Source organism: Cricetulus griseus, unplaced genomic scaffold (assembly GCF_003668045.3).
Source record: "Cricetulus griseus strain 17A/GY unplaced genomic scaffold, alternate assembly CriGri-PICRH-1.0 unplaced_scaffold_9, whole genome shotgun sequence".
In the NCBI taxonomy this organism is placed as follows: domain Eukaryota; kingdom Metazoa; phylum Chordata; class Mammalia; order Rodentia; family Cricetidae; genus Cricetulus; species Cricetulus griseus.
The window spans coordinates 137,404-153,545 of NW_023277432.1; the positions used below are offsets into that span (position 1 = coordinate 137,404).

The following is a 16,142-nucleotide window of genomic DNA, read 5'->3' on the forward strand; positions in this document are numbered from 1 at the left end:
AGCTGGGTCATCTACTGGAGACAGGGGTAAGTGCTATTGAAATCCGTGTCTCTGCAGATCTCTAAAAGTTCCCTGTCTGGAGTCCAGTCCAGGGCCCTGACCCCACCACCACCGTGCTCTGTCTTTAAGCACACTATAAGCCTTAAGGAAGTGCTGTTGTCATTCAAGAATCACTAGCCAATCAGAGGCAGCAGGCCAAACCGCCAATCACAAGTCTTGCAGGACACTTCCTGGAGCCATGTAGCAGGCTTTGTTTTACAGCAGAAGAGGCACCAGAGGATTGATTGCTGCTCTGTGAGTGCTACTGTACGGGATTGTGAGGAGAACATGGATGAGCACAGAAGCCACAGCATGGTGAGTGCTGGGATGCTACCCCGAGATGGGGAGGACGGGATGGGGAGGCATGGGAGATGGTTTGGCAGGCGCTACAGCAGGCTGTGTGTGAACCTCCTGCCGCATTCAGTGTTCTGTGGGGTCCCATGTGGTCCTAGCAACTCCCCAGTTCTGGGGCTCGCCAATGAATACTTCACGGACTCAGGACTCAGCATATCCCCTGCGGGGATGTCACGGGTGGTTGTAGATGTGACTGCTTTAAAAAAAACTGGAAAAAAGATGAAAAACCAGTTGTAGCCTCCCCACCCCTCACTGTATGGGGAAACTGAGGATTGAAATGTATCGGAAAAACCCGGGTCTGTCTACACGGACCTGAAAAGAAAAACCAGCAGATTTACATTTAAAAATTTCTCAAAACGATGAACAGAAGAAAAACTAAAAGATAATTTGGTTCTCTCTTTGGTTTCAAACATGGGACCTGGGCGTGGCATAGACTCGGTAGGAATCCGGTTCCCCCTCCCCATGCTGCACTCATACAGGTAGCGACAGGGTGACGAAATGTGGGTTTTTTTTTTCTGATTTTTCGAGACAGGGTTTCTCTGTGTAACTTTGGAGCCTATTCTGGTACTCGCTCAGGAGACCAGGCTGGCCTCGACCTCACAGAGATCTGCCTGCCTATGCCTCCTGAGTGCTGGGATTAAAGGCGTGTGCCACCAACGCCCAGCAAAATGTGAGTTTTTCTATTTAAAAAAGCTGAAAAGCTGGGCTTTGGTCGCACACGCCTTTAATCCCACACTCGGGAGGCAGAGCCAGTAGGATCTCTGGATTACAGAGTGAGTACCAGGACAGGTTCCAAAGCTATACAGAGAAACCCTCTCTCAAAAACCCCAAAGAAAAAAAGTGGGATAAAATTCGTGTCCCCAGTGACCAGCACCATGCCAAACCCAGAGCTGTTGCACTGTCTCAAAAAAAGAAAGGAAAAAAAGAAAGCAAGAAAGAATGAAAGAAAGAAAGGAAAGAAGGAAGGAAGGAAAGAAAAGAAAAAAAGGAAGAAAGAAAGCAAGAAAGAAAGAGAGAAAGGAAGGAAGGAAGGGAGGAAGGAAGGAAGAGGAAAGAAAAGAAAAAGAAAGCCTTGTTTGATCAGGGAATTCCTAAATACAATAATGTTTAATTTTCAAATAGTTGTCTTGGTGTCCTATTGTCCATCTGGCAGAACTATGCTTTACTCAAGAAGGAAACTGGAACATTATAGCACACCATGCCTTAAGGTTCCTTGTGACCCTCTAATGCCTCCTTGAGTAGCCTATAAGGATTTTATTTAGGCCCTAAGTCAGGGAGGAGGAACATTCTTGAGATAGCTAGTAACAGTCTGTGGCCTAGGCCTTGGGTGTTTTCCCTAAGGTTCTGATGTACTGACAATTAAAAACAAAAGAACCTTGCCGGGAGGTGGTGGCCCATGCCTTTAATCGCAGCACTGGGGAGGAAGAGGTAGGCAGATCTCTGTGAGTTCCAGATCAGACTGGTCTACAAGAGCTAATTCCAGGACAGCCTCCAAAGACACAGAGAAACCCTATCTCAAAAAACAAAAAATAAAGAGGCTTATCTAAAACTAGGAATTTTCTTGTGAGAGCTGGTAATGATCTCGAACAAAGCAATTGTGGAGAGGTTGCTTCAGATATGGAGAACCCAACTCTTCCCACTACTTGGAGCTATGGTTTTTGATCCAAGGCCACTGTGGGCTTAGTCAGCAGTGATATTGAGATATTCTGTGTTTCCCTTGTTCAGCATTGTTTAGTTAGGTTCCTGCCTGAGTTTGTCCCATTACATGGTAGTTTCTACTGACTTAACAGAAAGCTCCCATTTTCTTCCCTTTTCCCCCTCGAAATATGATATGCTTCTAAAGAAGCATGATATGCTTCTAAATATGATATGCTTCTAAAGAAGCTTACTTGACATGTGACATATCCTGCTCAAGACCTCCTTATCCCTGCTTTAAACTTTTAAACCTTTTACATTGCCTATCTTTCTCATCCCCCACCACCTTCACCTCAGGTTCTGGTCAGTGAAGAAGATTCTGCTGTTTCAGGTCTCTGGTGTACTTAAAATATTCTGGGAATATTTTTGCCTTGTAAGTCTCCCATCTGCCCAAGTAGCTATACATGCTGTCTCCTCTATTTAATTTGTTCAAAGTGTTACCTGGAGTATGAAGCTAAAATGTACTTAAAGTTGACAGAATATATGAGATGAAAAATGTGTCTAGAATGGCTCCTCTGGAGCAGTAGCTGAAGATGGATGCATTATGTCATTAAATGCATTTTTTATTAGTCTCCTAAGTGTGTGAAGTGATTTTTCCCTTGTAAGATGTATTAATGCTAGAGCAGCTGCATTTCCATTCTGTTACAATTTTTTTCTCAAAGCAAGCTCTGTTTTGTGTCTCAGGTGGCTTTGATTCCAGTCTGTTGCTCTCGAGGGCAACGGCCTTCCTGTCTTCTGTACTACACCTTCAAAATTCTTAAATCACTCACCAACTCATAGATTTCAAATTGTCCATTTAAGTCATGCAGTCAAATATTCAATGCAGTCTCAGGAAAAGGGTTCCCATGGGGGAGCATTGCTTCTGCCTTCAGTACAATGTAGGAGGAATAGTTTACACTGTAGTAGGATTCAGGATAGGCAACCAGCTGCTGTAGTCACCATTATGGAAGCAGACCTGATTATGGTAGTGGGAATGATTTTGTAATTTCCTAGAATGTTTTTATTTTGTGGAGACAGGGTTTCCCTGTGGCTTTGGAAGCTGTCCTAAAACTAGCTCTACATGTAGACCTCGCTGGTCCCAAACTCACAGAGATCTGCCTGCTTCTGCCTCCTGAGTGGTGGGATTAAAGTCTTGTGCCACACATGCCCTACTCCCCGAATATTTTAATTCATGTAATGTGGATAAACAGACCATATTGCGTGGCTGTACACTGGGGAAAGTTATCTTAAGCCAATGAATTTTAAATTTGCAGTTAGGTAACACCCCTGTGCAAATATGTTCTATCCTGCTTGACAAAGTTATGTCAGCTCAGAGGTTTGAGAAGCAGGTCATCAATTGTTACTTTGTGTCAGGTTACAGAGCTCTGTAGACAACATATGCACAGACATCTGGATCTAGAGTAGAAGTCAGGGCCATCGACCTCAGTGCTGTGTCTTTAAGCACACTCTAACCCTTAAGGAAGTGATCTTGTAGCACATGAAACAAGAGCCAATCAGGGATGCCCAGCCAGCATAGCAGTTGGGATTCTTGCAGGACATTTCCTGGAGCCATTGTGCAGGCTTGGTTTTACTCCAGAACAGGCACAAGTGTATTGATTGCAGCACTATGAGTGCTACTGTAGAGGATTGTGAGGGGAGCATGGATAAGAACAGAAGCAACAGCATGGTGACTGAGGGGATGGAATCCCAAGATGGGGAGTACAGGATGGAGAGGCATGGGAGATGGTGTGGCAGGACCTCCCAGAGGCTGGGTGGGAAACTACTGCCACATTCTGTGTTCTGTGAGGTCCCATGTGATCCTAGCAAATCCAAAGACCCTGGTGCTGGGATGATGAATACTTCACTCTGTGGGCAGCATCGGCAGAAAGCATTACAATCAGGGAGTTTTGTGTAAAAATAACTTTATATTCATCACCAATGTCCTTTTGGTGCATGCGGAAGTCAAGTTGCTAAACTTGGAGAGGTCTAATAACCCTAGTGTCTTCTTTAAGTTATGCACTTCACATTTCACACTTAGGTGTAAGATCCATTTAGAGTCAATTTTGTGCATGCTGTAAATGGCATTGTTTTTCACGCTTCACTAGGCCCATTTCTTCTTGGATGGAAGTGCAGAGCTGGAAGGACAGTTGTATCTGTGTCATTTGATCTCTCATCACCTTGTAGGGGGACTGCTAATATTCTAGGCCCACCTGGGTGGTCCTAGCAGCTGAGGGACTTTGGGAAGGCTTAGCAATCAGGAGTACTTGTGGCAAGTAGGTTGCAGTTTCTTTCCAGGTTCTCCTCTAATTCTAATCTAGGGAGATGTAAGGAAGAACAAAAGATAACCATCGTGTGTGTGTGTGTGTGTGTGTGTGTGTGTGTGTGTGTGTGTGTCCAGATATACCATCGTGTGTGTGTGTGTGTGGGGGCGTCCAGAGCAGGTCTGCTGAGCTGTCATTTCTTTTGGAATTTGTATGGATCATGAGACAGACAGTGGTTCTCTAGTCTATACTGCGACCTGGGCTATTGCTCATCTCCACTAAGCCTCCCTGTATAAGGATTTTTGGATAGCTGGAGACCTGCAGCACTAGTATGGAAAGATATGATGCTTTTTGTATCATTGTCTAGTGTGCACACACAGTCAATGCACTTGGTGTGCAGTGAGAACACTGATTGGAAAACAGAGTCTGGTTTCTAGAATTTCTGAGTATTGTATTACACTTTCAGTTTTGTCGTACAAATATTACAAATAATTTAGAAAATGGTAGAAAGATGGTGATAATGGATTGGCTTTCAATAATACATGATTAGAATTTATTTAACTTTTTGCTACAACCAGCTACAGTAGTGTGATTCAGTGCTAGGGGACAAAAGTTGTTTCTGGTCTACAGAGATAGATATCTCAGGAGTGCAGGGTGTTTGTCACGGTGTTAGGGCAGGATCCACATCTTGGGCCATAATCCATGTGGCAGAAAGCAGATTTTAAATTATTCTTCCATGTTGTTTGGTATTGGGTCAGTGGGGCTGGGTTTACCTGAAATATTAGGAGGAACACAGGTTGCAGAACCATAGCAAGAAATCTCATCCTTTTTTAGAGTGAGCTCTAGAGCATGGGACTTCTGACTTTTGTAGCTAAAGTGTCAGAGACAACAATTTAATGGTCATTTGGTTCCTTTAACCGGATTTTTGAAGTCTGTGTTTATTTAATCTCTATACAAAAAATTCATAAATAGTTGGATAACACTGTCAATGATCACACTTTCCCTGGTTAAGCTACATTTTTTCCTTTGATTAATAGATGATTGGCTGTATTTTCTGGCCTCTGTTCTTGGCTTTTTCTTTATATCCTCTTTATGCTTTTACAAATGTTGTACACATTTTGAATGTTATAGCTTTGTTTTAAGTATAAAAATCATATTATATCGATCTGTCTACTATACTTTTATAATCCCATTGAACATTCTGAGTATTTCCAATGTGAATGTACATTTTAAAAGTTTTTTTTTATTTTTTTTGTGTGTAGCTTTGTAAGCAGTATTTTGTTATACATGGCTGTGCATTGTCATTGGAATTTATTCATTTTATACTGTAAATTTACCATATACAACATCTAAACTACAATGAATCATTTTCCCAAGAATCAATTAGTTACTTCTTTTTTATTTAGGTTTCGTTGTTCTTCTTGCTGCTAATCTGTGCAAGAGTTTTGGCTTATCTAATACAACATATTGTGGATGTTGGCAGGTGGGTCAGCTCATTTTCTTTTGGGTGATGACCAGAATTCAGATATCGACACTCAAGTGACTCACTGTTATTTACATTCCATATCATGTATATATGTTGAAAACTTTCTGTCTCATGCACAAACATATGCAAAATACATTAATAAACTTGGTAAATTGGTAAATCTTAATACCATCAATTCTGTTAACATTCATTTTACTATTTTACACCACAGTTGTGCTATGACACATTAGAGTACACTGGAGACTGTAGAGCTAATTCTAATTCATCTTAATTATGAAAACCTGGAGTCAGATAGAGGGGTTAATGGTGAAAGTTCAGAGGAGGAGAGCATCCAGCCTTCATTCTTACCTCTTCTGAATCCTGAGACCAATGGGGCTATTCTGTACCTAGAAATCTGCAGTCTGAATACAATGAGCTTCTGTTGCCTCCAGCCGTATCTTTCTATCTCCACCCAGTCGTGTTACTCCGATCTCCAAGTCCCAATAAAGGGAATAAAGGTTTGAGCCACGACCACCTGGCTCTGTTGGTCTTTTAGAATGGATAAATCTGGTTTAGAACAGAAAGGCATGGAAATCACAGAGATCCACCTGCTTCTGACTCCCAAGGGCTGGGATTAAAGTTGTGCTCCACCATTACCTGGCCTCTATAGCTAACTATTTCCTAAATCCACATTCTTGTGTTTGGGTAAGCTTTTTTTCTGTTTTATTTGGTTTTGTTTTCTGTGGGGTTTTTGTTTGATTTTTTTGAGACAGGTTTTCTCTTTGTAGCTTTGAAGCCTGATCTGTAACTCATTAAAATTCATGGTGATGCCCCTGTCTCTACCTCTCCATTCCTGGGATTAAAGAAGTGTGAGACCCCCACCTGTCAAGCTTCATTGGTTAAAGTATAAAAAATACCACCACACATGGAGAAATTATAGGTGGCAGAAAATATAGGTCATATAGATTCTGAGTTGATGATTTTCATCCTTCATTAATATATAGTCAGAGTGCTGTTACCTTTCTGCTACTTTCCACTCCAATTGCGTTATTAAGGAACGTTGAGTTCCAGGGAAGAAAAGGAATTTATGATCTGCAGGTGTGCATGGTGTTGGATGGGTGTATAGTGCAGATTCCACATGTTGTGCCATGATACATGTGGCAGGAAGTGGACCTCAAATTATTCTACATTATTTTATATGTGTGCATCAGTGGTTCTAGGTTTTCTCAAACCAAAAGAGGACATGAGAGTTTGCATAACCATAGCAAGAAATCACCCTCATTTTTGGAGAGGTCTAGACAATGGATTCTTTCTGTTTTGAAGAAATACAGTAGCAAGATGATCCAAAGCAGAATAGGTTCAGGTCATTATGAGTTTATGTTATGGGAGTTTTGAAGACTGTTTTCTTCTGGGGTGGAAGTCAGGATCAGGAACCGTTGTTCTTTTTCTTTAAGCACACTGACACCCTATTCAAGGTGCGCTAGTCAATCAGGCCTTATTAGCAAATCAGACCCCTAGGTGACTTGGGAGTCATAAGAGCTGTAGGGCCCTTCTGGCCACTAGATTCAGGCTGAGCATTGAAGGTGAAGGGACCAGCTCCCCATTTCAGCATCCATAACAGCTAAACACACACTTGTCTAACCTTGCCTTGGTCACTAGAAGGTTAGGCTCCTGCCTCGTGGCAAGGAACCAATCAGAATATAGCTGGTGGTGCTATACTTTACAGCTCTGGGTGTGCTTCATGGACAAATGCACAGCAATGATGCACAGAGCATAGAAACTACCCTGGAAGGGCCTACGGGCCATAACAACCAGTTGACCAGTCAACACAGGGCAAACCCTCCAACCCTGGAGACACAAATCCTGAGCCTGTGCTTACCCCTAGACACTCCCCTTATGCTACCCTATAATATCTCTGTGCAGACGCTTCCAGCTGTCTTTCCTAGCCATCCGCGATAGCAGGTGGATGCAAGACATAAGCTAACGTGGGGTCACAACTAGGTGGAATAAATTGGAAAATTTATCAGTATATATAATTAAAAGAGGGATCAAACTGAAGGAGTTTTGGTTTAACAATGGAAAGTAAGGATAAATTGATGGGAATTTTCTTAGAAAAATGGTTGTAAACCTTAATGTTGTAATGATGCCTAACCATCAAATTATTTCTATTGCTACTAAATTACTGTAATTTAGGCAGTGCTATGAATTGTAATGAAAATATTTTTAGATATAGACGTTTGCAAAGAGTTTCAACCCACGGTGTGAGAACCAATGGTGTGATCTGTGACTTCTATCCTGTTAAATTTAACCGTTTAGCTAGCTAATATTAAAAAGTGAGTAAAATGGCTGAATGGATGAAGGTAGTTGCTCCCAGGTCTTCCTACCTTACTTTGAATGTTTAGGACCTATGTTGGGGCGTGAAAGCAAATTGACTCCTGAGGACGGACACTCACACACACACACACACACACACACACACACACACACACACATGCACGCATGTGCATGCATACACAAAGATATATAAATAAATGTTTAAGACATAAAATTAAGGGGTAAGAGTTACTTAACCCTTCTATGTACATCAACTGAGTGGGTAATTTTTAATGCAGTGTCTAACTTCAGGAAAATTATATAAACATGCAACATTATTCAAAACTATCATATAGATCTATGAATGTTATTTATATACCCTCTATAATCAATGTTATCAACAATAATATAAATTAGCAGACACATACTCTTCAAAATTCTGGTTTGACTTGCAAATTCTGCTGTCTTTGAAGAGGGTAGTAGAACTGTAATTAACATACACAAATATGTTAACAAGCAGTTCATTGAACGAGTTCAGATCATAAACAAGAAATCCAAAACAGCCTGTGAAGTTGAGATTTTTTTCAGTAAGAATTGGAAATACACATGTCACAAAATATTTCCAGTGAAAAATTATAGAAGCATCCAATAGGATGGGCTCCTCCATTAATATTTTACTGTAGTAGTAGCACAATGTCATGATTACTAATTTCATGTATCTAGGGTCATAGGTAATACTGTAGCCATTATTGTTAAGGTCATTATTGTTTGAAAAACAGGAAACTTAGAAATCATTACTTTATTGCAATTGAAACTGGAATAGAAATTTTCCTCAGAGATAACCTCAATTATCTTCATGTATGAAAAGCTAAAATAAAATTAGCCATTGATTTTTGCATTCAAAAAGTATAAATGGAAACATAAATACAATACTTTTTAGCATCAAAACTTGAATTTGCATCAATATACAAAAATTTGTATAAGTACACAAAGATTTTTTAAGCAAGCTTACAAACATATCTACAGTGTGTTGTAAGAGAAATTAAAATAAATTTCTATTAATATACAAAACAGTTGAGATTACTAATTGTTTTTAAGTTACATTAGATTCAATAATCTAACATTTTATGTTATGATTCCTATATTTTCCTAAATATAAGTTATTCATGACCCATCAAATAATCAAAAGACTCCCACCCACCAAAATTTGGGAATGTGGTAGTCATGTTCTCCAGATGTTTCCTGCTGAAGGCATCCTTAAGGGGTCACTGAGAAAATTTTGGATTAAGTTTAATTCCTGCGATGAGCAACAGTAACTTTAGTTGATATGCATGGCCTGTCAACTTCAAGTGGTCTCACTTGCTATAACAATATCTATGTCAACCTGGAGTAAATACATAGCCTCTTGTTTTCTGTAGAAACAAAAGCAAAATTGCTCGTCGAAAGCAGTTTTGATTCTCATTTGACAAATATTTTTTACTATTTTAAAGTTAAGGCATTCATAAAGTATATAGACTCCTTTATTTCAACAATCCCTCTTTCAATTCCATTTTCATCTGGAGCTATTTAACTGTTTGTCTTTTAGCCTTTTTACTGCCAAAGCAACCTTTAGATTGCTAAGCCACACATGGATCTTCATCATGCTCTCCCAGATGTCAATGCCCTCTTAGGATTTCATGGGAGAAAAGTCTAAAACTCACAGCATAGACATAAATAGATGGAGAAGAACAAAACAAAACCTTTCTAGAACGCTAGCATTCACATGATTGTGCTCTGGCAATCATTTTGACTGAGGTTATCCCTGCTACTTAGTGTACTGGCTGTTCAAAGGTAAACAGTAGGGAGAAATTCATTAAGGAAATATTTTTCAGCATTCTCAGGCCTTACATTAAAATATAGCATCATGTTGGGTAAAATTTACTTAAATGTTTTACTCCTTTAGCTCTTTAGCTTTATACGTTTTGGGGAGGGAAACTCCCAGGTCCCAAATTGATACACAGTAGCATGTTATATAATGCATGTCCTTTACTTGGCTCATTTCTAGCCAGTTTTTCTCTAGTTAAATGATCCAATTTATCTTTCGCCTCCGGACTTTTACCTTTCTCCATTTATGTATATCTTACTTTCCTTCCTACTTATGACATGTTGTGTGGCTGGGTAGCTGACCCTGTACTATTCTTTTTCTTGAGCCTTTCTCCTTGCTTCCAAAATTATCCTTCTGTGTATACTTTGTTCCTGATACCACAGTCTATCCTTTCTCCTGACTCACTATTGGATAAAAACCTCTTCATCAGAATATCAGCTGTTGTATTCAGGCAAAGAAGAACAGCTTCATAAAATTAAACTAATACATCAGAAAAACATAACACATAGTTACTTCATTAAGCAAATTTTCTATAGCATAAAAGTAACACATTTTAAAATAAGGTTCTACAGAAACACACATTTACAATATGGTCAGTATTTTGCTTTAAGTTGCATACATGTATGTGATATTTTAGAATGCCATGAAGTATAAAGATGTGCATATTGACTTCACTTGGGAAGAGTGGACTATGCTGGATACTGCTCAGAAGAATCTCTACAAAGATGTGATGCTGGAGACCTATGAGAACCTCAATGATATAGGTAAGAGTATATTTTCCTTCCCATTTTAAAATAATAGGACAACTGTTCCTTGATTATTGGTGCTCTTCTTTAATTTCATTGAGAAAGAAAAAGAATGTATTAACTAAATCAAAGTTATAAAGCTCATGGAGGACGGTAACATATTTTTTGCACATTTGCCTATATTATTTGTCAGTAATACTCTATACATTTTCTTGCCCTATATTTTAGGATACTCTTGGGAAGACAATGTTATTGAAGACCATTGTGCAAGTTCAAAAACACATGACAGGTAATTTTCATTTACAAGCTCACAGAAATGTGTCTCTGAAGAAATTGAAATGTGTCCTGAAGTTTGAAACAGAAACAGCAGTGTATTTAAGCACAGCTTAATTTGCATTGATGATTATTAAATTCTCACAAGAACATAGAACTCAATTTCAGGTAGTTTAACTGCATTTGCAAGGCAATATTTTAAGAAAGAAGACAAGGAATTGAGAGAAACTGCCACTTAAATCATTACACCACAAAAGCTATGCTGTAGTACTGTAAATCCACTTATTAGATACTAGTTATATTACTAAAGATATAGAAAAGATTGAATTGATAGTGATGTCTCCAAAACTTCCACTAAGCAAATACTCCATAGAAAAGTTGGTTGTACTCATGTACTTGCTGTGACAGGAGCAATTATTGTCAAGAGTCAAGGGGCACTTATTGTAGGGAATGTGTAATCACAATAACATGTATCTATAAGGAACAGAAAGTCAAAATGAATTAACTGAGGACGCCTCTTTTTTGTAATCTTTACATTATTAAGAATATCATGTACTAGTCAGGATACAAGCCATTTCAGCAGAGATATGTAGAACATGATATACCTCTCTTGCAGGATATTTAAAAGTCGTGTAGTAGTCTCCATTTTGAACATACTTGCTGAATTTGATTCAAGTGTACCAGGAATTTGTTTTCCATCTTTATTGATAATACACCAAGCTCACTCTGGAGAAAAGCCCTACGACTCTATGACTGTGTAAATACTTCTGTTTGTTGTAGTTCCTTAGCAAATGTATTGACTCACAGAGAAGGAAAAGTTAATAATACAAAAAAAGGATGATAAACTTCTGAATTTTTCTAGTTCTACACATTAAGTGAATAATCACCTGTAGAAAAAGGTTCTGAAACTGAGAACCATGTAATAAAGGATTATATATTCACAGCTATTTTCAAAGATACATGCAACCCTTAAAGAAGGGGAAAAGAAGAATGTAAGCACAGTGATAAAACTATAATAACTGATTCTTCTTTATAACTGAAATAAATTGTAATATTAATTTATACAGGTAACAATATTCAACATTGTATTGAATATGTTAAAGCACTTACATATGACCCTTTTCCTGCCAGGCATGAAAGAATGCAAGCTGGAGAGAATTCTTCTATATACACAAAATGTGATAAAGCCTTTGAAAATAACAGTTATCTCCAAAGTCATGAATCAAAACACACTGGAGAGAAATCATATGAATGTAACCAATGTGGTAAAGCCTTTGCATATCACAGTTATCTTCTTATTCATCAAAGAAGACATAGAGGGGAGAAAACCTACAAATGTAATCAATGTGGTAAAGCCTTTACTCATCACAGTACTCTTCAAATGCATAAAAACGTACATACTGGAGAGAAACCCTATGAATGTAATCAATGTGGGAAAGCCTTTGCTCGGCACAGTCATCTTCAAAGTCATAAAAGGACACATACTGGAGAGAAACCATATGAATGCAATCAGTGTGGTAAAGCCTTTGCTCAGCACAGTACTCTTCAAATGCATAAGAGGACACATACTGGAGAGAAACCCTATGAATGTAATCAGTGTGGGAAAGCCTTTGCTCAGCACAGTCATCTTCAAAGTCATAAAAGGACACATAGTGGAGAGAAACCATATGAATGTAATCAGTGTGGTAAAGCCTTTTCTCAGCACAGTACAATTCAAATGCATAAAAGGACACATTCTGGAGAGAAACCCTATGAATGCAATCAGTGTGGTAAAGCCTTTGCTCAGCACAGTACTCTTCGAAAGCATAAAAGGATACATAATGGATAGATACCATAGGAAAGTAACCAGTGTGGTGAATCTTTTTCACAGCACAGTAATTGACTGCATCAGAAATTAACTTATAGTTGGTGATTATGGAAATTTCCAACGCCAAATCTCAAAAAAATGATGGAAATGTACAAAAGAAATGATCAGGATGGAAGCTGACAATAATGTCTTTAAAAGATGGTTGGCTAACCAAAACCACAAGAGTGAGTTTATCTCCCATATGATAATAGGCATCATTGGGAGCTCACAATTCCACATGTGAGATGTACCCCTGCTTGATTTTATACCTCCTGTTAGGAGAAATTAGTAACTTTCAGGCTTGAAGTCTGACTTGTCTGAATGGGCTCATATTCTGCTCCCCTGATACCTGCAAACATTCAGTTTGGAGCTCCAAATGTTGGTTACTTGTTGGGAGCCACACAGCTTGGCATGAACCTTCAAGCCAATACTTGGCAAGCCACATGGTTATAGAACTGTCTTTTGATTATTAATGGCTTCCAGAAGCATGAGCACCCAGAAGAAACAACATGACCCAGACGTCAATCATTTATTCCAAACACAGGCCCACTATTTGAGCAACCCTCCCACGTCCCACCACTTACCTAAGCAACCCTCCCTGGTTTTACCACTTACGTAGGTAACCCTGCCTCTCCCCACCTCCCATGAAAATTTCACCCTGCCAACATCCTCTTTCTATGGTTTTCTAACATCCTGCTTAAACTAACACCTGGCTCTTGACCTCTTCTCCCCCCTCCCCCTTTTATCCCATACTACTGAATATAAGCTAGTCTGGAAAAAATAATATTTGCCACTTGATCAGAATCCTGTCTTATAGGCATTCTCTGTCATCACTTGTCCCCATTCACCTCCCTGGATATCATGTCCAAACGTGCTGTTCCACAGGTTGTGACAACTACAGTGACTAGAGATGACATGCAAATTGTGGTCAGACCCTGAGATTAAAATTACTCTCTGGCTTAGACCATATGGTATTAACAAAGAGGTGTGGAGAATGGAAGAATTTTTAGGGAGGTAGCTTAGGTTTTGATTGCTCAAGCACCAAATACCATAGAATGTTCTTTGGTTTTAACTGAGGACAAGCTGGCATATACTGTATTTTGTTTCCACTGAGCTGTGATGCGTCAGCCCCCTTCACTTCTTCGACTCTTCAGTTTTTGGCAACTTGTGTTGTTGTCAATGACAATACCCTTCAGTTCCTACAGGGACTGTAATGCTCCTCAGTCCATACCAGCAATCCCTGGTACCAGCATGATACATAGGAATAAGGTTATTCTAAGTGACATCTATATCAATCTGATTGAGTAATACCCAGTGAAAGAGTAGACAACATGAAATTCTAAATTATCTGCAAATTTCATTGTGGGAAAAGATTGATTCCTCCAGATAAGAATCTCTCTACTGAAGAAATATTTATGACTTCTCTGAACATGTTGCTGGAGAGACATGACCCAAGGTTTTGGGGAGGCTTTTAGAGATGAGAAAAAAATTTAATGTATGGCTTAGTTATACTACTTAGCTGTGTATATAACTTTCCTTCTATCCAAACCTGTTTGCACCCAAGGATTATCAGTTACCTTAATTCTACATCACTTTTCCAAATAGTAACCGGCAGGAATCATCTCCCTATTTTCTATCCAAAACTGCATTTTCAATTTTGATACCATAGCACACAACCAACAGAAATGGACACAATAGACTTTATTCATATATTTGTGAATACTTTATTCACACCTAGTTAAAAGACTTAAAAAGGGAATAAATTGGGAAGGAATGGGAAAAGTGATACAATATATTAAAATGCATAAAAATAAGTGTTATGTAAAAATATGGCCAGAGAATGAGCTTAGCAATTAAGAACACCAGGTTTTGTTGCATCTTACACAGGTTGTATTGCTAGAAACCATGGTTGCTACCCATCTTTTGTAAGTTGAGTTACAAGGCATCTGATTCCCTCTTCTCTATGCTGCAAGTACTGCACGTGTGCAAATGTGGGTAAATGAACATATACATGAAATAAAGCTTAAAAATGAAATTTTGTACGGTAATGTCATATCCTTGAGACAAACAGTGTCATGACTAGTTAAAACAAATTCTTTCTGGTCCTTCATGGAGCAGATGTGGCCTTCTTCTGAGGGAACTTCCCCAGAGAAAAGAAAGCTTTATTCTGACGATAGAACAGCTCATAATAGCTATTCATTTAAGAACATCATTCACAGTGGGCATAAGTATGTTTCCTATTTTTTTATTTGTGTTTTATGGGTGAGGATTGTAGTACTGTCATGTCGTAAATGTATCTTTTACAGCATTCATTATACTCTATCTCTTAACTTATGTATTATTTATATTTAGGTCATTTATATTTAGGTCAGAATGTATAATCTACAAGATAGATTTGCTCTGTAAATCTCCATAACCCAAATGTTTAGACTTGCATTCTCCTATACCTATTTAAAATTTCCAAAGCATAACCTCAGTCCAAAGCTAAAGGAGACTTAAGGATGACAGTTGTTAGTATTCAGCCATCTGTACTGGAATTTCCTTGGGATTCTGATATGATATGCCCTCAGCTGCAGCCACTAAGAGTGCCACCTGTGTATACTCACTATTTTCCCTTTTAAAAGGGACCTGTCAAACTCCAATCCCCCTCTCTCTCTTGGTCTCCCTTCTGTGAATGTTCCTCTCCCTGTCAGTATGTATGTCCGCCTTTGCCCCTCTTTCCTCTCTCCTACTGTTCCTGTACATGAAGGCTGATCTCCCCGCTCCATTTCCCCTTTTTATGATCACTTTCCTAATAAATAAACCCCTCTGCTTGAATCTTGGCACATGGCATCTTTCTTTCAAGTACTGCTTTTATTAACTTACAACAGCTTATGTGGAATGCAAAATCTTTGTCATACTCCACTTATAACATTAACCACCACTAGATACAAGGTGTTAATAAAAACATTTGTATTTATTAAACACTTAATGATTTAGAATGATTGATCCGTGAAAAGCAATATTAATTCTAGAAAAGCAGTACTTACAGCCTTGTAGAAAATGTTTCTAAGACAAACTTTCTTATGTTGTATCAGGTAGCCTTCATCCCACTTCATTGAGCCCCCTCCCCCCCTCGGACAATGGCCTTGTCCTTGTGATTAAGCCAAAAACATTTTTCTGTGAAAACTCAACCACCAGTCAGTTTTCAAATTACAATTTTGAGTCATGTAGTCAGCTGTCTGTTTCAAAAACAAGAAAAGGATTTATGTGTGGAGCATGACTGCTACCTGCAAACAGAATAGGGAATAGTTTATTGTATATGTTG

General features: G+C 38.8%; 1 pseudogene; it reads left to right on the forward strand.

Moving 5' to 3' along the window:
• Positions 1-327: 327 nt before the first annotated feature.
• Positions 328-13,639, forward strand: LOC118239830 (annotated as a pseudogene).
• Positions 13,640-16,142: the final 2,503 nt, after the last annotated feature.